The sequence below is a fragment of the Ornithodoros turicata genome, chromosome 5 (genome assembly GCF_037126465.1).
Source record: "Ornithodoros turicata isolate Travis chromosome 5, ASM3712646v1, whole genome shotgun sequence".
Taxonomy (NCBI): Eukaryota; Metazoa; Arthropoda; class Arachnida; order Ixodida; family Argasidae; genus Ornithodoros; species Ornithodoros turicata.
The window spans coordinates 61,191,546-61,216,152 of NC_088205.1; the positions used below are offsets into that span (position 1 = coordinate 61,191,546).

Below are 24,607 nucleotides of genomic sequence, written 5' to 3' on the forward strand. Positions count from 1 at the left end.
CATGATATACCATAACAAAACAAACATTTCACTGAATTCAGACATATTTATGTTTCGAATGTGTTTTTTGTCAAAGGGGCAGTGGTGTAAATATGTTCACGCGAATAACAAATTCTTCTCGCTTAAAAAAGGAAAAAAAAAGAACAAAAGACGTTATTTGGAGCATAATAGAAATTCATGCTGATGAACATGCAAACCTTGCAAAAAATGTGCTTTATAAGAGAATATCAGGCACCACGTCCGATCCCTCTGCATGAAATGGGATGCGAGGCCCCCACAGCCCAAGCCCCCTTGCCGCTACCTTCCGACACCCCTGGTTTTTGATAGTTCTGGATACATTCAAGGTAAACTTGGGTGTAGCACATAATGGGATTAGGGTACAGCGGCTTTTGACACCTCTCTCTCTATCTATCTATCTGTGCGTGTGTGTGTTACACTCTTAAACCAAGACACGCAGCTGTATCTTTTACAATTCATCTCAAAGCTACACTGGCACGCCGACAGCTTAATGAAATGGTGATGTTGATTACAGGCCCGGTATGAAAGGGAACGGTTTTCAATTTTTCTTTATTTACAGAAAGAGATATGGAACATCAAAACCCTTTCTCGAATCTGGAGCGGATTTTTACACTATTGGCGAAAATTTCGGCGTCAGCTGCACCAGTGGTGTTTTTTAAATGGGTATATATAGTTTTATTTGTTTTATCTACTTATTATTTTTTAGATTCAATACATTATCTTGGGTACCCTCGCGCTTTCAACTTGCTGAGTTACACCCTACACCTCTTCAAATGAACTTCACCGCATAGCACGCTCCTAGCCAACCATCATCTCGAATGATATCGTTATCTGCCCTGATTTGTTGGAAACAGGAGGCGTACGCCATTTTTGTGACACTTATGCTGTTCATAATTGCCACAAAAAGAGGTGTATGCCTCTCGTTTCCAACAAATGGAGGAAGATAATGATGTCATTCGAGATGATGGTTGGCTAGGCGCGTGCTATGCAGTGAAGTTCATTTCTAAGAGTGTAGGTACACGGCAAACTTAATTCATTAAACGGAATTGCATTTACTTCACTTCTTAACCAACCATCATCTAAAATGACATCGTTCTCTCCCCTGATTTGTTGAAAACAGGTGGCGTACGCCTTTTCTGTTAAAATTGTGCTCTGCATAATTGCCAAAAAAGGCGTACGCCTCCTGTTTTCAACAAATCGCCACGATGTCATTCCAGATGATGATTGGTTAGGAGGTGACGTAAACGCCATTACATTTGCATTAAGTTTGCCGTGTGGCTAGGGTATTAGCCGAATCCCGAATGTCTCCAATCATTGATGGTCTCCGTTAATGTATTCATAAAGTACCTGGGAAGCCCTGTCGGATTTCAGTGTCGCGAAGGGGGTCGTGTTAGCCGACAAGCGAGTGCGTAGACGGTGTGTGTTACAACAACAGAGGACATTTCTCAACATCCGCCCATATGTCCACTCCATTCATTCAATTGCCACGCACAACAGTACGGCGGAAGTCTATGAAACGACCTTGGCCCTCAAAGCCCGTCGGACGAAGCGGAAACGTACTGCCAGAGGCATTAATTGGTACACCCCAAAACCAGAACCTGACCGCGTAACATGCTTGCATGCAAACAGAATGGTATCGCTTCCTAGTGTCACACTACCGTGATTGGTTGAAGGTGCCATGTGTATACGCCCTTTTGTGGCAATCTCGATACATGTAACTTGTCACAAAAAAGGCGTGCGTCCCTCTTTCTCCTCAATTCAGAAACCGTAACACTGGGCGGAGTGACTGGCGCACAGCGTGTTATACGGTTAAATCCTGATCACCCTTTGCTTACCTCACCTCACCTCCCAGCCCTACCAACTTCCCTCCCATTCCTTCATCCCTTCCTTGCACCCACACCAGAGGGTAGAAAACGGTTGTACACTCTAAGCAAAAAAGGTATGATTTTCTACCCATTTCGGTAGAACTGCGTTGCAACCACATTTCTACTCCAACCAGTTTTACCTTTTGGGTATAACTGCAGAGTAGAAACAAACTACAGAGTAGAAACTGTCGTTCTACCAGCTTGGGTAGGAAATTCTACCATTTTTTCTTAGAGCAAACGTGAAAGAGAGAAGCAAGGGAAAGGGACGCCGCCGCTTATACCCGCGGGGGAGAAGTCGCGTGTGGATTGTCACGAAATGGTAGAAGTACTCTCCTGCTACTGTCCTGCTGGGTAGGAAATTCTACCTTTTTTCTTAGAGTGTACACTCTTAAAAATGAACTTCACCACATACCATGCTCCTAGCCAATCACAATCTCGAATGATATCGTTATCTGCCCCGATTTGTTGAAAACGGGAGGCGTACGCCTTTTTTGTGACAATTATGAACAGCATAAGTGTCACAAAAAAGGCGTCCGCCTCCCGTTTTCAACAAATCAGAGCAGATAACGATATCATTCGAGATGATGGTTGGCTACGAGCGTGCTATGCAGTGAAGTTCATTTTTAAGAGTGTATGTTGCGACTATCATGGTGTCTAGGCCGCCAATTGTTCTGGTAAAATAATTTGCCAGAACCTCTAGCGCCGCCTTACTGTAGATGAACACAGTCCTCGCGCCAGGCGCTGATCCCGCCATGTGGTTCAACGCGGTCAGTATGGCGAAGAGCTCTGACTCTGTAGATGACGGTTTCGTAGGGGAGTTTCTGCGCCACTTCAAGGTTTTCAAGTGGGATGTAAAAGGCTGCTGCTGATCCGCCTTGAGGCACTGACCCATCGGTGTACACGGAGAGTAAGCTGAGCTGGTGCTCCAGAGCAAGTTGATGAGCAACAACGGCCGGTACAGAGTTTTTCTTCAGGAGACTAGGAATGTGGTCGCATACAGGAGGCCTGCGAAGAGTCCACATTGGCGAGGCATAGGAACGCACTGATGGTGTGGTGGGGAGGCACAATTTCAGGCGGTCAATAGCGCTGCCAAAGCTAGAGTCCGGACAGTCAATATCGAGGAGCCGAAGATAATGGTAGGGGTGCTGTGTGAGGTATAGCCCATAAATTCGGAGTGTTTCCACGTCCCGTAGGATGCCAGCTGGCGTTTCGCATGCCTCTGCCAGGACAGAGAAGGTCTCTGTCGCACGAGGGGGGGGGGGGGGGATATATTTATTAGAACAAAGAAAAAAAAGGGAGGTAAGGTCAGCCAAACGGAACGTCGGCTCGCTATTCCTCAAAGAAAAAATAAAAATAAATAAAAGAAGAACAAATTAAATAGAAAGAATTAGGAAATAAAGCACGAGGTGGTGGTGGTGGTAGTGGTGAAAGGGCTCGCCGTTGTCGGCCGAGGTGGTGGTGGTGTCGGCCGAGGCTTCACCACAAAACAGGCTCCTGGCCAACCACGATCCCGAACCTTCGTTCTCTTCCCACCACATCAGGTGGGGTGATTTTTGACCAGGTCACCAAGGAGGAGGACAGAGTTGAAGTGGGGAGTCTGAATAGCAACTCTTTCTACACTGCAATTAATCATATATATGCTTTTTTATTTTGATTGTGCATTCTGCTCTTACCTCTCGACAAAATCATCCGTAAGTACGCACCGCTTTTGCAGAAACTCTAGTTATACTATCACGGAAGATATACGAGGGTGGTTCCATAAGTTTCCGGCCCGACCAACTTTTAATAGTCATAGACGAAACAAGTGTATCACTTTTGGACATAGTCACCCTTAACTTCGATGCACTTTTGACACCTTTCAACCAGCATTCTTATACCCTTGAAGAAATAGTCCGAAGTTTTGTCCGCAAAAGGCTGGAAAACTGCCTCTTGCACCTCACTATCGTTTTGAAATCTCCGTCCTCTGAGATCCCTCTTCAAGTTTGAGAACAGGAAGTAGTCACTCGGTGCCAAGTCTGGACTGTAGGGTGGGTGGTGGATTTCTTCGAAGCCGCACTCCTTCAGTGCAGCCTTGGCAACAGAAGCCGTGTGGACAGGGGCATTGTCCTGGAGCAACCGGACACCTCGACTCAACCTGCCGCGCCTCTTTTCCTTGATGGCGTCTCGCAGTCGGTGCAGGAGTGAAGCACAATAAGGCGCATTCACCGTGGTGTTCCTCTCTTTGAAGTCGATGAGGAGGATCCCGTGACAATCCCAAAATAGTGTTGCCATGATATTTGTGGATTGTGTGACCTTGGCGTTTCTTGGGGGTGCTTCTCCTGGTTTGCGCCATTCCATCGACTCCTTTCTCGAAAGGGGATCATGGTAGAGCACCATAGTCTCATCCCCTGAGCCAATCGACTTCAATATTTCTTCTTCGTTCTCTAGACAGAGCTCCAAAAACTCTTTGGCACAGACGACGCGCTGTTGCTTTTGAACTGACGAGAGAAGTCGTGGCACCCATCTCGCACTGACCATTTTCATGTGAAGGCCCTGGCCGATGATGCGAAAAACGGTTCGTTTGGAAAGCCCCAGACTTTCTGAGATTTCCTTCACCTTCAGACGTCTGTCGCTTAGCACTTCCTCCTCGACAAGAGACAAATTTTCTTGTGTCACCACTTCCACTGGACGACCATCGCGGGATCATTTTCAATGGAGATATGGCGCTACAGAAACGAATATTGCCCTTGCGTACAAAAGGACGTCGAGCTAGATGCAGTAATAATAATAATAGAGATGAACAACAAAGAATTGGAATTCATCAAAGGAAACAGTGAGAATGTTCGTTGCCCTCAAACCCACATAGCTCCGTGCAATAAGCCACATACCTTGTACTCTCGCCCCAGTCGAAACTGCTTAGCCCAGTCTTTTACCGTTGTGTACGACGGAGAGGTTTCTCTGTACACGTTGTCCAGTCGCGCTTTAATTTCTTTAGGCGAAAGTCCCTCTTTTGTCAAGAATTTTATCACAGCGCGGTACTCGATTTTTTCCATTTTAACTGAAGAGTGCACCCTGGCTGTTTGAAATGCCGCTCTCCAACCGACAAAAGCATGGAGAGGGTTGAGGGTGGTGCTCCGGCCCTCCAACAGATGGCGCCACGCGTCCTTAATCGCATTTTCAAATTCGCGCGCATTTTCTACCTCGGAACGGAAACTTATGGAACCACCCTCCTATAACGAAGTAAAAGACTAATCGTTGCAGTACGGGCTTCAAACACGGAAGCGTAAACGGAAACGAAAGGCCGAGTGTTTTGAAATACCAGACGCAGAAACTGGTGGCGAACTGCACTTGTCGTTGCAGTGCAGAAAAGCTTCCACTGGCTTGAGTGTGTAACGTAGTTGTGGATGAGCCAATTAAACGTAGAAGGACAAACACAACAGAAGCCTCACAACGTCGAGTCGCATACTTCAATTGAATGATGGCAGTTGAAGAAAAGGCACCAGCAGGGGGATTCGAACCCACATCATCTGATTGCCAGTCAGGGATGCTACCATTTGTAGCATCCCTGACCTTCAACTGCCATCATTCAATTGGAGTGTGTATGCTGTATGTTACAACAGGTCGCATGTCGTCGCACGTCTTCGTGCGGTGCTCTTCACGCTAGTGCACTCTAAGAAAAAAAGGAGTGAAATAGGGAGTAATTGCAGCCTCTAGTCCCCTAGGTTGCAATTACTCCGCATTTTAGTCCCCTAACCCCGACATTTACTCCCTAGGACTGCAAGTTGTCACTGAACTTCGCAAATGGTCTTCTGAATGCAACAGGCTACGCAAATATGTGCTCTTGGTCAATTTGATGGCATAACGCTGTATAACTAGGGAGTGATTTTTTCGGGTTAAATGCCTTTCTCAGATTCGGGGGGTAAAAATCGGGCGCTCTTTTTCAATCTGTAATTCGGGGAGAAATCGTGCGATAATTGTGCCTTCGGGTGTTATCGGCTGTTTTTGTTTTTCCTCTTGTCTGTTATGTCCTTTCCTAATGTCTCCATTTTTTATTTTTTTATTTTTTGCGGTATCGTGACCTTCAAGCGGTAATCCCCGGAAGGATAGACAGTGTTGACACTTCATGGGTGTATTGCTGGGAACGTAAGTGATCCATTCTTACATGTGTTACACGTGGCGACCTTTGTTCGTCTTCACTGGAAACGTCACTTGAGGATGTCATAGTGACTGGAATTCGGGGAGAAATCGGGTTTAACCCGAATTCGTCGGAAGTCAGTTCGGGGGGGGGGATAACAGGGCGGAATCGGGTTTAACCCGAAAAGGTCACTCCCTATGTATAACTCAGCCAACATAGAAATTTTCCATCCACGCAGAATAACAAACAGTAAGGGCATCTTTCTTCGCAAATTGTGCCCTATGTATGTGGCAAGATTTTTTATCACTCGATATATCACGGTTGACGGTTTGATTCGAAGTATTTTCATTCATGCACACGAATACTGTAGAAGTGGTTTTTTCCGCGTGGAAAATATTTTCATGTTTTCGAACAAAGCTGGTTTGAGGAGTGATTCGCGAGAACTTAAATTCGCGATACAGGTTTCCGGGAGTGCTTTGCTCTTGCACATCGTGCAAGAATGCTCGGCGGTGCTCGTGCGGTTAATACTCGGGCATATTTCGGCACGTATTAAGACATCCGTTGTTCACGGGGATGGCGGCGTTCTAGATCAATCACTTTATTCTCCTCAGAGACATAGGAGGAAAGGCCCTGTACAATGGCCTTTAGGGACCCTGCAGGCCGTATGCAGTAGAGTCACTAGTAGGCAGGTCAGCCAGTTCATTTTAGCAGTTCTCATTCATTATCACTCAGGGCACTGAACAGTTCGGTTCAGATGTCGTACTATCATACAAGCTGGTTTTGAGAAGGCGGGGAAAGGCATGTTGCGGTGGTATAGTGGTATAGATGTACAGTGCAATGCGTATGTAGGAGTAACAAAAGCGTGATCAATGTTCATTTCTTTACATCTTGCCTGATGGGATAAAACAATCTTCTGCGGCTTGCCTGAACTGCCTACGCTGCATGCAGTAGAAAGGGTCAAGGTCATGGTATAGCGTGGAACGTCGCACGATTTTCGCCCGCATATGGCAGTTATTCGCGGGAACTTAAGTTCTCGATTTTGGAGGAATGTGCGATAAACGCGAAAAATAATACCGCGCGAAAAAAAAAAAAACACTTTTACAGTATGTACCCGGAACTGTTAGAACAGAGCGTGAAATGCAGTCTCTCACTCTGTGACATTCATTTACTCCTGTGCATTTACTCCTGAAAGGGACTATTTTTTGTGGCAATGCATTTAGTCCCCAAAAGGAGTAAAAGTACTCTCTTTTTTTTTCTTAGAGTGTGGTGGTGGTGCACACAGCTAGTAAGTCGTTAGAATCCTCCTCTATCTCCTCCTCCATGACCGTAAGGTGGAAGCGAACGTTGTGCAATCCGTCGATGGAGAGCAGGACAATCATCCAGCACCTCCACGACCACACGAAGGTGACCACATTCTATTAGAATATGCTGCGAAGCACTACCTCTCCATTCTGCTCAAATAGATGATACTGGAAGGTCCAATCAACTGAAATTACTCGGCGGTACCAGTCGCAATGAATTCACCACAAACGAAATGTGCAAGGAGGAAAAAACAGTATCAATGTCGCTATAATTAATTGGCAATGTAATCGACTTGTGCAAGATAGCATTCGTTTGTACTGGAGCTCACAGTTTGTACGAACAATCTCAAAGTAGTGGCTGCGATAAGACATAAAGCAGGCGGAACACAGTAGCAGAACCACGCCCTGCGTGCGTCCGCAAACGACAGCAAACAAGAATGAAAGGAGCGGAAGCCCCTAATCTCAGTTGTCTACTAAGGTCAGCGGAAACGTTGGACGACGACTGTGCCGGAAAACAGTGGTCCCCCCGTATAGACTCCCCTTATGCGTTTTCACGCTACAAATTTGAACAACCTCGCTACCGGAATGAAGCAACCGAACACTCTGTTCACCGATAGAGGCTAGGGGGGCTACGGAAAGGAAGCATATTCGTGGCTTCCAACAAGAACAGACTGACACCTGTGACACAGCAACAGGGGTATAAATATCCGTGGTAACTAACAGTATAACTGATTTAATTGGCTTTGCAAATAAATTATAGCGCACCTGCAGTTACTTTTGTAATCACTTTGCATGCGGCCTGGGACTCGAATCTCGAATCATTTTTACTCATTCACGATGAACGATTCCCTTTTTCACCGTTTTACTGCGGCATTTATAACCGGGCATTCACCAAATTTCTGTGAAGCTTGTTTTGTAACCTCCTGCTAACCACAGATTTCTAGTCATCGTACTCCGCTAGTCATTTCATTTGTCGTTTCAATATACCGGGTGTTGTTGTTGTTTTCTTTTTTGTTTTGTTTTTTCTGTTTTTCAAGACTTTACATAATTTGTATAACAAAACTACGAGTATGAGAGCCATTTAGGTGCAATATTCACAGGTGTGTTATGCCACGGCTCTGAGTTATGCGGACATCCTGTTGGAAAGCCTATGTAACAAATAGACTATATAAAACTCATTAATTAACGTATTGGTTATATGTTCTCGTGGAAATGAGATATTAGAATTGGAGGCAGCCGTTATTTAAATCCCCACTCTTTTTAAATAACCTGGAACGAGCACATACTTTGAAATATCAATCGCTAAATTTTTGCTGTGCAAATGAGCCGAAACCGAAACCCCGTACTTCTCGAGCGCAAAAGGAGCGACGGGCGTTCGCGTTGGAGGGTCACGTGCTTTGTAGCGATCGAGCTGATTGGAGTAGGCGCTGATCTAATGGCTAGACCAGTTTCCGGTGTCGCCCGCCTGAGCGTGGCATCAGTCCAAGCAGTTATATCACCACACTCTTAGAAATGAACTTCACCGCATAGCACGCTCCTAACCAACTATCATCTCGAATGATATCGTTATCTGTTGATTTGTTGAAAACGGGAGGCGTACGCCTTTTTGTGACACTTATGCTGTTCATAATTGTCACAAAAAAGGCGTACGCCTCCTGTTTTCAACAAATCAGGGCCGATAACGATATCATTCGAGATGATGGTTGGCTAGGAGCCTTCTAGGAGTCATTCTCAAGAGTGCACCTCCACAACCAACGCCACCTATATACAGCAGGCCTGCTTATTGCCTCCTCTCCCTCCTTCGCTACGTGGACATATATAGTCAGAATTCGTCTGCTACTGCAATTCGCCGTTTTGCGAATTCAAGAACCCGCAAATGATTGCAGCTTACTTAGAACCTGCAGACCTGAATATTTAGACAAAAAGTGCAACACGCTTACTAGAAAATCAGTTTTGAAAAAGATTGGGGCCGTTTTGCACTTAATTTCCAAGTTTTCCCATTTAGTACGCGGAGACGTTCAATCACCATTCGCAGACGACGGTGGTTCGTCTTCATGGCCACGACCGGTGAAAGCACGTTCGTGATTGGCTGCCGCCGTTGAAAACACGATCCTGGTTGGCTGGGCTGACTATTAGTTGTTACGTCACGCCGACGAGTAAGCAGGCTTTCTCTATCTAGGTGGTGTTGCCACAACCATGCACCAATTTCCGGCCCAGAGAGGCCGAAAGTCATGCCGTCTATGCGCTCAAGAAGTGTGTAGTCTTGGTTTCGGCTCATTTGGGTATCAAAATTTGGCCATTTATATCTCAAAGTACGCGCCCGTTCCAGGATTCTTAAAAAAGAGGGTGGATTCAAATGATTGCCTTCAATTCTGCTGTCTCGCGTTGTCCCGAAAATATCGAATTGGGAAGTTAATTAATGAATTTCAGTGATTCAAAATGAGAAAAAGACTGATAGGAGCACCTATCTATTTATTAATTGCGAGACTCGCGCCAGTGAATGGATCTGTACTTCCTCAGGTTCAACCTGTTCAACATCTGTCAACACTTGTTCTTCTTCAACCTGAAGAAGTGCAGTTTCATACACGAGAGTCTTGTAATTAATAAATAGATAGATGCTCCTAACCGCCTTTTTCTCATTTTGAATCCCTACCTTGCGGCAACTTGACATTGTTTTTACACCTTTGGTGATAATGAATTCCAGGTAATTATTCGTCCAGTATAGTTACATACGCTTTCAGGATGTCCGCCTTATCGTATATAACCCACCCGCAAAACGGTATCAGTGATGTCTCTCACAGTTTTAAAAACAACCTGAAAATGATAAGAAAAAACACCCTGTATAGTCCCAGATTTGTACTGCATTCCCTGGGCAAGAAGAGTAAAATTATGCATCAAAATTATGTATTGATAAGTTGATAAGTAAATTTTAAAAAACTTATTTATTTATTAAAAAGATATATTTTTAATCCCGTGTTAGCGCAGCGAAGTAACGTGACTATGAGCGGCGTATATAGACATGGACAAATGGAGAGAGTACAGCAGGAAGGAGTGGGGGACAGGGTGGTTAGTATGCGTCCTGGGCCGACTTCAGGGCGAACTCTGTCGACATTTGTCTGGAAAAGTAAAAAAAATTATGTGTTGAACTGAATGTAACTCGGCGCAATTACTTTCAAAGTAATTAAGCTACAAGTCGGTAATCGTAACTGCTAGAAGTTCGAACTAGCAGTAATTCTAGTCTTCCGAAAAGTAATTTTTAAAGTCTGTGAATAGGAAGTAGATTCTGCTCAGTAGCCTCTGTAATCTGTACCCTGAGGCTAAAGACGAAGGTAGGTCGCGGTAAATAACAATTAATTTCCGTTCACCACAAAGATTAGCAGGTTATATATGTGCGTTGCAGTGTAAACATTACATTCGCCAGGTACCTCTTCGACCACACAACAACAACAACAACAATAAATGATGACGATGAGATGGGATGTTTCACTGCGGTGGTGCGGTACCCTACTCCATTGCACGACCAGTTTATTTATGTTGGCCCCGTATTTTCCAAACTAGATCGCTTTTACAGAAGCTCAGTGAAGTTCAGTACACTGCACGAAATTCCCCTGTGGGGATACCCCTACAAGGACACTGGGGATGTCTATACCCACACTGATCTTACGTACGGTACACCTTCAGAAGTCTTCTGTCTCCTTGGTAAGATTTGAGCGTTTTCAGTGGGCGAACCTCAGGTTCTGACTCTCCCTTCAAACGGCAAACACGAACACGATTCCATCCTTTACAAAATGTCGACGCGATGACCAACATGAAAATGCATCTCAGAAACGCTTTAAAAAAACATATGCGCCTTATGTGTCCCCCGAGTCTTGTTCGCGTGCAAACTAGGTGGTGGTGGTGGAAGGGCTCGCCGTTGTCGGCCTCACAGAGGTGGGCAACGTCACAACTGACGGGGAATGTGCGTCCTGGGCTGACTTCTAAGGGGACTGTGCCGACATATGTCTGAAAGTGTCCGAGGAAAACCCAGGAAAACCTCAGACAGCACAACCGGCACCGGGATTCGAACCCAGGTACCTGCCAGTCTCGACGTGACATGGCCAGCACGCTAACCAGTGAGCCACGCGAGCTGGTGCGTGCAAACTAGCCGTTCCACGGACTGAGTCCGTCGCGATCATTCTTTCTTATCAGTCATCTGCCCCATGACACAAGGCCCAACGGACGCGTAACGCACAAACGAATATCGGCGTAAATCGCGGTCGGCCCTGACACAATTCCGTTTCCGGCGCTGAATATCCCTCCCCGTCACAACCGGCGGTGGAATTAAATACTCCCCCTTCTCGAGCTTCGATTATCTCAGTCGCCAACATCGCAAACGAAGCACTCTTCGATCATGAGCAACCCTGAACGATAGAGAATGCCGTCACGAATCGGATTGACGCGGCGAGCATGTTGTGCTTCCTCCTGCAGACGTTGACGTGCAGTTCTCTCAGATGTCCGAAGTGTGTTACGGGCATATTCCTCTTTCGCGGGAGAGGGAGCTAGTGCGCGCAAGGTGGGAAGTGACTGGAATATGGCAGTCGTTCAAAAAGAGTCGGGAGTCGAACCTCGCACCTCTTGATTGCCATTCCATGAATTGCATGTTCTTATGCACTCTGAGGCTTATATTGCGTTCCGTCCGTTTGTATTCTGCAGCCTCAGAACAGTTATGATGCAGGTGACGACTGAACCTCAATATCAGAATGCGATTGACAATATACAACTGCATTCTGATGATGATGATGATAATAATAATAATAATCATAATAATAATAATAATAATAATCCTGTCACCGCGGCTGTGCAGTCTGAGGTTTTTCCTGGGTTTTCCGAAGGCTTTCCAGTTGAATGTCGGCACAGTTCCCCCTGAAGTCAGCCCATGACGCATACCACCCCCTCTGTCCCCCACTCCTTCCTGCTGTCCTCTCTCCAACTGTCCACATCTGTACGCCACTCATAGCCACAGTTGCTTCGCGGCACTAACACGGAAATAAAAAAAAATAATAATAACGATTCAGATGTTTCATCACCACACACACTTTAAAATGAGGGGGGGGGGGGGGTAGTGACAGAATCGGCTCGCCGTTCTCGACATCGTTCTTTCCTCTGATTTGCTGAAAATTAGGAGCTGCAGGCGCCATTAGGTCAGCCACCTAGCTCCAATACACCATAACCCAGTTAAACTTATCTAGGGGGCGTACGCCATTTTTGTGGCATTATGCAGTTCATAATTGCCACAAAAATGGCGTACGCCCCGCGTTTTCATCAAATCAAGGAAGAGATAACGTTGTCATTCGGGATGATGGTTGGTTTCGAGTGCAGGCGATACTCCACCTCATTACGAGTAATAATGCAAGTAATGATCTTTACATGCCGAGTAGGGTGGAAACAGAAAAATATCGTACGTATCGTGAAGTAATTAATTTCATGTAATTAGATCACTGTAATTAATTACTTTTACAGTAATTATAATTACAGTGTTGTGCGTGATGCCAATCAGAAACTCGGCTACATACGCCGTAACCTTCGTTGCGCACCCTCCAATGTCAGGCGCTTGGCCTACCTAACACTAGTTAGGCCCAGGCTTGAATATGCGTCAAGCGTCTGGGATCCGCACCATGCTAACCTCATCTGCCTTCTTGAGTCAGTTCAAAACCGCGCCACTCGTTTCATCCTTTCAGACTATTCCTATCCTTCTATAGCATCTCATCACTTAAGTCTTCTCTGGACCTTCCGCCTCTCGTAACTCGCAGAAGTTTCTTCCGTCTTTCCCTTTTTCACAAATTTTATTCCAGCCCATCTATACGACCATCTTTCATCACAGCCGCACCTTACATCTCAAGCCGATTAGACCGCCCATGAACCAATCACTTGTCACACTTCCCACTTTTTGTATTCTTTTTTTCCCCATACGATTGCCGATTGGAATGACCTTCCTCAGTCCTTAGTCACCTCGCCTAACCATCAAACTTTCCGTAGAAACTTGGCATCATATCTACACGTTTAGTGTGAAAGCATTATCTCATGTCTTGTATGTGTGTGAATTTTGTTATTACCTTAACTATTTTGTGCAGTGTTTGTGCTGTTTCATGTACTAATGTTGCATATATTGTACGTATCCCCCTCTTGTATCGCCCTAAGGGCTCTTTGAGGTATTTACATAAATAAATAAATAAAATTACTGCATCTAAATGATATGCCCTGCAGTCCCGCATTAGACAAAGTGTACATGTATGATATGTTAACAAAAAGGATTTTGAATTTGAATTTGACTATTAAAATGAATAAACTGTATTCGTAGTTTAGTCACATTTTGCCTATACCTTGTATACTCAAGGTACAGCTACTTTCTGTTGCGCTTTAAACAATTTTTTAAATGTTTGTTTGTGGTCTTGTCTCTCTCAGAAGCCAGGAGCTTTTATATTGCACTCAAGTTCTCGATTATTATTATTACAGTTACAGGTGTTGCACACGTTTTAGCATCGTTAGCACGTTGCGTTTAGCCTGGACACAAAGGCACACCGGTGGATTTCCGTCATTCGCCACTTTGCTGGGCCGAAGTGGGGAATGAATGAGAAGTATCTTCTGGCCATCCACAAAGCCCTAGTCCGGGGGACTCTGCTATATAGCCTACCAGTCTTGCACAGAATTTCACAGACGCAAGAACAACGACTGCGGTGTATTCTAGCACGGAGCTTAAGGGTATGTCTTGGCGTCCCGAGAGCTGCGGAAACGCTGATGGTGATAGCAGAAGCTCGCGAAATACCCATTGAAGTCTTACGGCAGAGGGAGACCATTCGCCATTACTTGCGCCTCAGAGCACACCACCGCCGCCATCCACTAATAGCAAAAGTTTGTCGCCGGAAGCAATGTAACGCATACAACTGTTTCATGGAAGTGAAACCTAAGGTTCCCCCGTTTTCTGCAAGATCAGTGGTGTCCACGACGCCTCCGTGGTCGCTTCCAGTACCATCGATCGCATTGTCAATTCCTGGTCTTAATGTCAAACGAAACCAAGTGCCTACATCAGTTCTGAAACAGCTTGCAGCGGATATGATGCACAGTCGATATTCTGACCACGCTGCAGTTTTCACTGACGGATCCTCCAGTTATGAATGTTCATCGTCTGCATTTGTTATTCCAACTGACGGTGTGTCACATGGATACCGTCTCTCACACCGCACATCATCAACGTCGGCCGAGCTATATGCTATCCTGTTGTTTCTATGTAAGACGTCCTGTGACGATCCGCGGGCCTGGGTCATCTACTCAGATTCAAAGGCTGCTCTTCAATGTATAGCCAACATGGGAATACGTGGATCGCTCGCGCTGATATCCTCCATCAGGTTCAGCGTCTAAGCGATCACGGTCATCATATATCCCTGCAGTGGGTCCCGGGTCACAACGGTTTGAGCGGAAACGAAGAAGCCGACGGAGCGGCAACGGCTGCCCAACAGTCTCGGACTGTTGTACCAACGGTGTTATCAAGAGGAGACAGGAGATCACTTCTGAATGAGCTCATTCAGCCACGAGCTCGCCAGCAGTGGAGTCGGGACATCACTGACAGGTCTCTCATGTATTCGGTGGATCCCACTATGTTCCTGACCGTTTACCACGCTATTTTACGTCCCTCCTGCACAGGCTTCGTCTCAACGTAGCCTTCACTCCCAATTCAAGTGTCGAATCGGATACTGTCACAGCTGCCTATGCTCCAAATGTGGCGTTGTAGCGAACATTGAGCACGTCCTAATAGAATGTAAGCTCTACGAAACGGAGAGGCGGCAACTCTGTGCTCAGCTGAGTGGTGCTAGCCGACAGACGTTCAACCTGGCTGCAATTCTTGGCCCATGTCAGAGCCATGTGCAACACCGCCGAGGTCTTCTGATGTTCTTGGAGTTCCTCTTGGCTACCGGCTTGCTCCAGACGCTGTAGGGTACTCCTCTGCATCTCAAGGGCCATTGGCGCTTCTTTCATGTGCTTCTTCCTTTTGTGTGACGTAGCGTTGCGTAACCAGAGGACGGGAGTTCAAGAGTTTTACTTGCACATAACTTCATTTTCATATTTCACATCTCATGCTTCTCGTGTAATGGGGTAGTGTACTGCTCTCAAGCGGTGAATCACCCCAGGCCATAGTCATGATTTAGTTGTTGTTGTTTTAGCATCCATTTTTTACGTAATATACTCAAACAAGGAAACTATTCTTAAGGACACTTATCACGCCTAGTCACCTAGTATGATGAATTCAATCTCTCATTTTCCTTTTCTTTTCTTTTGACAACATCAACATGAACACCTAGTCAAGGATATAGATTTCAAACTTTTATTTTCATTAATTTAAGTATTCGTGTCTCTATGAAGCACTTCAATGCTACGTCTAGTGTCATGGATGTACTAATTTAACGTCAACGTTTCTACAATATCAACAGTTATATTAGATTATATATGTATATTATGAGCTTCTCGTATGAAGGACTCCGTTTTTAATTACATTCCGCGGGGCGTTATAATCTTTGGCCGCTTTAAACGCACACAGCCTGAAGCAATCGAGAGAAACATTCCATAGGGACTATAACAGCAATGGATTACGCCTTTTGGGAAACTTACACAGCTGCGCCGGTGAACAGAAGTGATGGTGAGAGGACACCCGGAACAAGTTAGCACGCGTTCTGGCGTTCTGGGCAGACTTCACGGGCAACTGTGCGACACTCATCTGGAAAGTGTCCCGGAAAACCCAGGGGAAACCTGAGACAGCACTGGGGGTGCCGATGGTAGGATTCCACCCCAGCATCTACCAGTCTTTAGCATGACTTTGGATATTAACCCCGACCATGGAGAAAACTAGAGATGGGACGAATCCAGAATTTTCCGAATCCGAATCCAAGGAAGGTTCCGCGAATCCACGAATCTTACGAATCCTTTCTTAAAAAAAGTTTAAAAAGCCAGGGGAAAAACACTTCTACTGTGTTCAAAACACTAAAAGTGTTTTGAAGCAGAATTTGATATCTTTGTTTAACGAAAAACAAATTAAATAATAGTTCACTCTCAGGAGAAAACATACGTATATGCTTCTTCTTAAATGTAATTTATTTAGCACGCTGTTCAGGGACTACAGGAGATACATATACTCTCGAGTCTGAATTCTTTCCATAAAACTAAGAAACAATCAATAGCAAAACCATGTTACTTTTAAATTTGTAATGTAAGATCTACTGCCTGAACTCTTTCAATGTAAACGAACAAACACAAACAAGAAACCACCCACCGACCAATCAGGCTTTCGGCGGACTCCAGAGGCGCCAATTTTTTAAAAAAGGAACAAACAAACGTGGTTGATGGATTCGAAAGATTCGATTCGCCGTTTTGGAGCTCTGGGATGCGGATTCCCGAATCTCGAATTCCTGCCTAGGATTCAAGGATTCGGTTGGCCCATCCCTAGAGATAACCATAATCCTAACGAACGGATCCGCTTCCCCACGACTCCCGTTTTCTTTCTTTTTGTTGTAATAAGTGGACAGAAACTGTAGTCGCGTTCAACAGTGCGAGTGCGTGTCTTCGTCCCTATATTTAACCATCAGAAGACAACGCAGTGTTTGAAACGTTGTACGTTTAATTTCTTCAGCTCATGCTTACGTTTGACAAAAGTTATTTTCATATTTAAGTGTAATAAGTATATGACGTATATCTTTCACCACCCGATATGTTGTTCTTGTATATGTTGGACACGACTACAGGAAGATAGACTTCTTACATCTTTTACCTAAAGCTTCTCGTACAAGGACTCCCATGACAACATATAGAATCCTCATTTCTTTTCTTGTCTTCAGAAAAACAAAGCGTCGTAGCGCGACGAATATAGTCTCACGGCGGAATATGTACGTAAAAAGAGCGAAACAACATTTGTTTGGCTTGGGCAACATGTCCCTGAGCTTAGGGAAAAAGATAAATTCACAGAACGAAGCTCGGGAGCATGTTGCCAACGTGAAGTACAAACCAGTTCGCTCGCATATTAATTTTACGTTCAGCATTTGTTTCTTGGCACTCATACGTAGTCATCGGCAGCCAGTAGATACAGCAGGATCTTACTGCCCAAGAAAAACTATGACACGTTTGATCCTAGCCTTGTAACTTATAGGAGCACCACGATATAACACGATCGGCTGATCCAAGCGAGGAGAGACACGTGGAGCGCACGCGGGAACGTCGTGCCCTTTTCTATGTATGTACTATGCAGGTGTGGAATATATATCTCCCCAGATCGGATTCCCTGCATCACTGTCCCCTTATGTCACGTCGATGCTCATGTTGCTACCCGCTATTTTTACGGAACGTAGGAGTCTCTTCGCTTTTTTCTTTCTCTCTTCCTTTTTTTTATTAACTGGCGCGTTGTGACGCTATCACATCTGTGGTTGATTATATACGATACACGCGTGGGACTGTGCGCAAAGGTACTGAATATTTTTTCCCCCATGTGTCGTACTTAGCAAGATACAAATCCGAACTAACTTCGGCCTCAAACTGTGACATCACAGGAGCTAAAGCTTCGGTCAATGGGGGGCCCTCGCCACCCTCGCGGTGCGGATGTGACGACACCGGATATAGTTGGGCAACCGCTGCCCTGCTGCTTCGAGACCCGGCGGAAAAAGTGCTAGTTGACCAATTCCTGGGGCTCGGAAAGTGCCACGAGAACACACGGGATTGCAACGTTTTAACCAGGCGAACGCAGTTGCTCGGAACCCGAAAAAAATATATATATCGCCGGGAAGTGACCACTCGAATTCGCCATATGTTACCTGGTTTTGCTATGAAGCATTCAATGCAAGTACACCTCGACGTAAATAACATTTGCTTTTAGTTTAATTTCAAGGACATCGCGATAAAGAAATAGCGTACGATCCCCGGGAGATTTTATCTGCTTCGGTATTAGGCAGTTTTAGCACACCGTTGGTAAAGTTATCGTGCCTATCGGAGCCAATCGCAGTTGTGTGTGACTCAGAATCTCATCCACTGATTGGTTCCGGTTGATACGCTTCGACGCAAGCGACGCCATCAACGGTTTGCTAAAACTCCCCATTGTGCCGAATCGAGCGCGGTTTCTGCTTTGATTAGCTGAGGTCTATCTTTCAGGTGCTACATACAGCCGTACGAGTGGCACCAGCAATGTAAAATTGATAAGCTTGAAGCGTCTTATAATACAACACGAAACTAATGTGGCTGCTTTCTTTTGACGTGAAAACGTCCGTAAGTTTGGTTTGGTAACCAGGTCAAAATTTACGATGCAACGTAATTATGCCGAATTTCATGACGCGATAACTCGGTAAGCAATAAACAGATAGCAACCAACCGGCTAAATCTTACACATGTAAGATTCTAGCTAGCAAGGTCATTGCGGCGGTTGACGTAATCTCTGGGTGTGGCGGGCGCGTGCATGAGAGACGGAAATATAGGAGTACGCGTACCTTGCGGGCAGTCTATCTCGCGAACGCGTGGAGCTAGGACGCCGATCGAGGTGTCGTTGGAAAGTACTTGAGGGGTTCTGCCCGGACCTTAAGAGATATCGGCCTCAACGACAATAACCAAAAGTTTACAAATTTGCTAACTTGAAATATCAAAATTTTGTCAGAATGTCGGCATATATGAAACTAAAATATGATCACAATCGAAGGAAACTGCAATCAGAAGAAATGGCGTCTCGAGAGGACCCCACGACTAATGAAGGAAGGGAGGAAGGAAAGGAAGCTAATTCGACTGCCGCAAGCGCACAGCGAGCCCTTGCCCTCTAATAATAAATGACTAATGAATGAACCTTACGTGTAACCATCACAATACCATTACCATTATTCATGCCCCGCATCACCACCAGCAATGGGGTAGAGTATCGCCCCCGGCGATGAAACTCCCCAGCCGTCATCCCGTAATAAAGTTGTTGTTGTTCCATTACCATTACTAATGAATGGAATTGGATTGGAGATTAGATTAGACAGGTAAACATGTCGGGTATATTCACTAAAGCTTATGTATTCTCGAATCCAAAAGATGTAGGAGAGGGCGCGTGTAATAACTGTGGTGTGAGTATAAGAAAATTATTTAAAGAGAACTGTTCACAGGTAGTGTCTGACCAATTTCTGACCGTAGATGCCGTCCCCCACCCCAGGTGCTTTATCAAGTGGTCAGAGCCAGGGATTGTCCCAGCACGACCACCCCTGCAATGCTCTTGCAACACCACTCAAAATATCTTAAAGGTGATACCCCTCACCCCAGATGAACATCCTATTGCGATTTTCTTTACTCTACCATGATGCAGCTTCAGCCAACGTGCTGGTGGATAGCTGGCCGTGTGGTGAACGCCGAGTAGTAAGTACAAGCTAGCGAAGCACGTGCAACAGCTCTTGTGACGCGCACGAAAGTCGTTAAAATAGCAGCGTTGCGTAGGCTGCGCGTTAAAACATGAAATTACTATTAATGTGAACAAGTTCGCTAGTTCAATTTACTCCAGAAGAGGGAGGACAAATTACATTATGGCCTATAATGCCATTCGTGTCCAGAATAGCATTTTATCCACGAAAGTCGTAATACATGTCAGTTTGTAAATGAGATTAAACCCCCATGATGTCGATGCCGCCCGCTCACTAGTCAACTAAATTTATGCCCGTTTAAAAATATTAAACAACAGGTCGCAAATGCATGTAATATTTTGAAATTTAACAACAGTAACTTTATTTTCATGGGGTAAGCTGTAATACGCCTTACTAACGTAGTCACGTAAAAGCTATTTGCCAACCGGCACCCAATTCAAAACAAACAATATTGCGTGTGTTACACCGAGCCTATCGCTAGTATACTCGTCAAAGAATACTCATGCAACCTCAAATTATGAAATAATCTTGCTCTGCACGGTACAAAGTGGTTCTATGCAAGAATAAAATTGTTACTCCGCGCAGACCACGGGAGCGAGGGTAGGCAAATGAGTTGTGTATAAATATCTCCGTGTGGCACCGCACGAATGACATTAAGACGTAAGGGTTAAGCACTTAATGTCATTTTTCGTGTTCGTGTGGCAAGGGTAAAATAAATTCCCTGACGTCATTCGAGACTTACAAAATAACGACTTGCTGGTAGATCGCTAAGCTTTTGCAACACATTAGCCGTGAACACGTGCTGCGACACAGCCGGCATGGGCGGCAGGTAAAATATGGTAATGGCAAAAGTATAGTAAGAAGAACTTGGAAATGGTGACTCCTACAACCCAGGGGCCGGTTGCCACAAATCACGTATGTATATATCACTTATATCGCCGCATGTACGGCAATCGGACAAATTCACCTTTTCTGTGTTGGTTGAACAGCGTAGAGAACCTCCTGTTCAACATAACCTATAGTACGTATACGAAGCAAACCTTCGAACATATTAAACGCAGGTAAACACAGCTGAGTACTGTGGCAGCTACCGCACCACCCATCCCTCAAGCGTTTCGACTTTCTACTCCGGTCTTTTTTTTTTTTTTTTTACACGCGTGCCTTATGCACACAGCGCCTCACATTGTAGACCGAGGAAAATAGTAACCTACCTTCATCTCGGATATCCCAATCGCGCACAGATTTGAAGCAGCACTAATAGAAGCCGCGGTGCCGGCTGTATCGCTCATACGGAAGCGGCCATGTTCTTTGGCTCAAACCCCACCCTAGCAGAGTCCGCCGTCAGTTTCTCTTCCGTCGTCTGCAACATTTTTTCACGTGCGCAATGCGTACGAAGTCTGTGCTGGCGTCGTCTGTAACGGGGAGGTGACGCGCAACAAGCGGCACAGCGAAACGCAACAGGCGTAATCACCTGACACGAGCAAAAAAAGAAAAGAAAGAAAGAGGAACGTTTTCTGAAAGAACGCAAGCGCCCGTTTCCCTCATCGCACGTGGCAGCCGCCCGGCGGCGCACCGCCGAGGTGGGATGGCGAGACGCTGATGTGAGATCGTTGGCACGGCAACGGGTTATAAACGCGGTCTTCGTGATGATGCATGCGCGAAGAACGGCTTCGGTGAATTAAGGAGCTTGGCAACAACTTCACCATGAATGAATGAATGAATAAAACAGCTGTGATTTTTCGAGTGGAACAAACATATGCCCATACACACAACAGGAGAAAACCAAAAATTGGGTGAGTGTTGTTTTGAGGGAAATATATGCAATAATGCAGGTAAAAAGTAAGCACGAAGGCGGTACTTTGCTGACAGTTCGGCGAATATTTTTTTCTCATATATCGTTCAGTAGGGCGTAAGTTTCTCCCGTATGCCCGCAAGTAAAAGGCAAAGCCAACCACCGGGAGCTTACAACTTGCAGCTTCGTCCCCATATTATACAGGGTGGGTGCTATAAAAGGTCCGTCACACTTTCGCGTGTGGCGCGATATCTACTTGAGAGACAGACTTCTGCCACCACACAGTAAATAATTTGTGCCAGAGAAATGTACGAAAAAATCGTGGTTGCCATGCACTGCGTATACGATATAACTACGACCACGCAAACTTTTGTCTTCGTGCATTTCCTATGCGCTGCACCGATGGACTTGAGACGAACGTTTGCGTGGTCGTATATATTTTGTTACACGGTGCTTTGTAACCAAAATTGTTCGTAGGTTTCTCGAGCATAAATTCTCTACTCGGATGGTGTGGAAGTCTGTGCATCAACGAGGTATCTGTCAAGGAAGCATCACTTCATGCACGAAAATGTGACTTACCTTTTAGACCACCCACCCTACTAGAGAATGAAATCAAATAATGCCGACGAAGAGGAAATCCCTCTCTGTCCACCAGTTGTCATTAAGCGTGCCCGAAAACGTATCATCATTTCTAAAACATGATCATAATACGAAATGCGAACCCACAGTTTCCAGGAGGCTTGCGCTCAACTGGAATGCTTCGAGAACCTTTATCTTGTCTTGGTTTTATGGAAGTATTTATTGGTGATTCTTCGAGAGCATAATTTCTGATGTTGACACATCCGTCACGTAAGCAGCAAAAAAAATCCACCGCTGTCTTATATCCTACTCTGGTGTTTTCGCAAAATATTATGCACGGAGTGGATATAATTCAAGATGCCTCAGCATAATTATTTGGACCATGTTTGTTGTTTTTATCGTCTAGGAATTCTTCTACCGTGAAGCAGTATCGGACAAATCCTTTAGCTGGAACACGCGATGTATAATTAATAAGCCAAATTCGAAGTAAGGTGTACAGTTATACGAGAATCAAACCTGTGCACACATTGTTGATAAGAGCGTGAGAGGGCCAACAATAGACTTCATCTAACATTAGGGCGCTACTTAGCTATTCACACCAGATATTACTGGTATGCATATAGAAAAGAAAAAAAACGCATCATGATATGCACTAAGACTGGATGAATGTATGTACCCTCTCTCCAAGGACTAACTCTGCAATGCACTCTCACTTTGGTACAAACACATGGAATGAACTGCGGTTGCGCCTCTATTATTTAGTTTCAGCGGTTTAGATGTGAACTGCGTGGAGTCTTTCTTAGTCACCTGTCACGGACACCTGGGTAACTGTAATGTGACACGAATAGTGTATATTTCAGTTTTATTTTGTTTACAAGTTCACAACATGATACTTGTCCCCCAGGACACTTGTGAAGAAATGCACCCGTGATTTGTAATGTACTTTATTCCCGTCCTGCGTTGCAGCGTTATACAGGGTGTTCAAAATTAAGCTTTCACGAGCGCTACGCAAACACAGCGATGAAAGGAAACCGGATGATAACTTTACGCTACTTGTGTAAGAAACAGGTGCTGCTAGTGATGTAGCACCTGTTTCTTACTCAAGGAACGGGAAAAAATAGCACCAGTTTTCTTTTGTTCACCTATTTATAAAGTGCTAGTGAAAGCTTAATTTTGAACACCCTGTATGGTAGTCCAAATTATAACGGTTATAAATATTTTGGTGTCAATATAAAAACTCTTCTTCTCTGTGCGCTCGCGTATAGAAAAGTGTGCCAAGTCGGCAATGGTTCCTTGGAAAGGCATCCCAGCCACTTTGTAGCACTGGCCAGCGCTACAAACTGGCTACTTGAGCTTTAAAGAGAACTCCTCAATTACCGCGGCAATTTTGATTCATGGCCTCTTAGCTACACGAGTTTCAAAAATGTTTTCAAATTTCCTTCGCCGACGTAAAATTAAGCAATGTCACCTGTTCCAAACGCTACGTTTTAATTGACGCAATAATGATATGAATTTTCGTCTGTGCTTCGAAACTTTTCAAGACAAATGTACGCATGATCGGAGATGTTAATATACTGGAACATGAAAGACCTGCTTGGTCTACAAACCCTTACTGAGGCCGTGGCACGTTTTCCACGACAGCTTATCTGAACTAATCTGATGTCGATATAGGTTCAATCTTTTAGCGCGGGTTGCCTTTTTGCAATTTTCTTTCTTTTTTTCGCGATGCTCAAATTATTTTAAGCCGTTTTCCGCATGACTGATATAGTATTAGTCGCTGAAAACGCCGTAAAATAATTTGAAGGCGTGAAATAATTTGAAGGCGCTAAATGATTGAAACGACTCGACATCAGATACGTTCTGATATCAGTGATATTATATATCCACCAGGCCGTCGGCCGATAGTAATCCGGTTCCTAGACTAATGACATGTTCAATGCATTTTCGCCCTCCTTCGTTACGTAGACATACTGTTTTTTCTTTTTGTTTTTTGTTACAGATTTGTTTATAAAAAGCTATGAAAGCTATAGTTACCTAAAATTAATTAATTCTTGAATTAGGAGCTTTCGGGCCAAACTGAGACAGCAGAATTGGAGACAATCGTTGTTGAACGTTGAAATACATTGAAATATCAATCGCGGAATTTCGCTATGCAGATGAGTAGAAACCGAAACCGCGCGTATCAGAAATGCAGGAAAGACTTCGCGTATTATTCATAATAATTCTAATAATGTGTTGTAATGTTCCTTTTTAATCAGCTCGTCTCTAAACCCCCCACCCCCCCACCCCTCCATACAAACGTTCCACCTCCTTTTTTCCTTCTTTTTTTGCCTGCCTCCTCCTCGTCTTCGTCGAGCTGGTCCGTTACTACATATGTTTATTTACCTCTTTAGTGAAATGGGATCGGGACAAATATTCACGTTATTCACGTTGCACGTTATCCACGTGCTTTGGAATGATGGACATGATTGGAGGAGGTGCTGAGCTGTAAGCCAGATCAACCGATTTGCGGTCCAGACAAGACGCCGACAGTGAAGGTCTCCGGATCC

The 24,607-nt window shown here is 44.9% G+C and overlaps 1 protein-coding gene across 1 annotated transcript in view; it reads right to left on the minus strand.

Annotated features, from left to right (window-relative positions):
- LOC135394538 (Krueppel-like factor 12) overlaps positions 1 to 21,158 on the minus strand; it is a 334,317-nt gene extending 313,159 nt beyond the window's left edge. The window contains exon 1 of the mRNA XM_064625320.1: positions 20,899 to 21,158. The gene's annotated coding sequence lies outside the window, so the exon portion shown is untranslated. The remainder of the gene's footprint in view (positions 1 to 20,898) is intronic.
- Between the last annotated feature and the right edge of the window lie 3,449 nt (positions 21,159 to 24,607).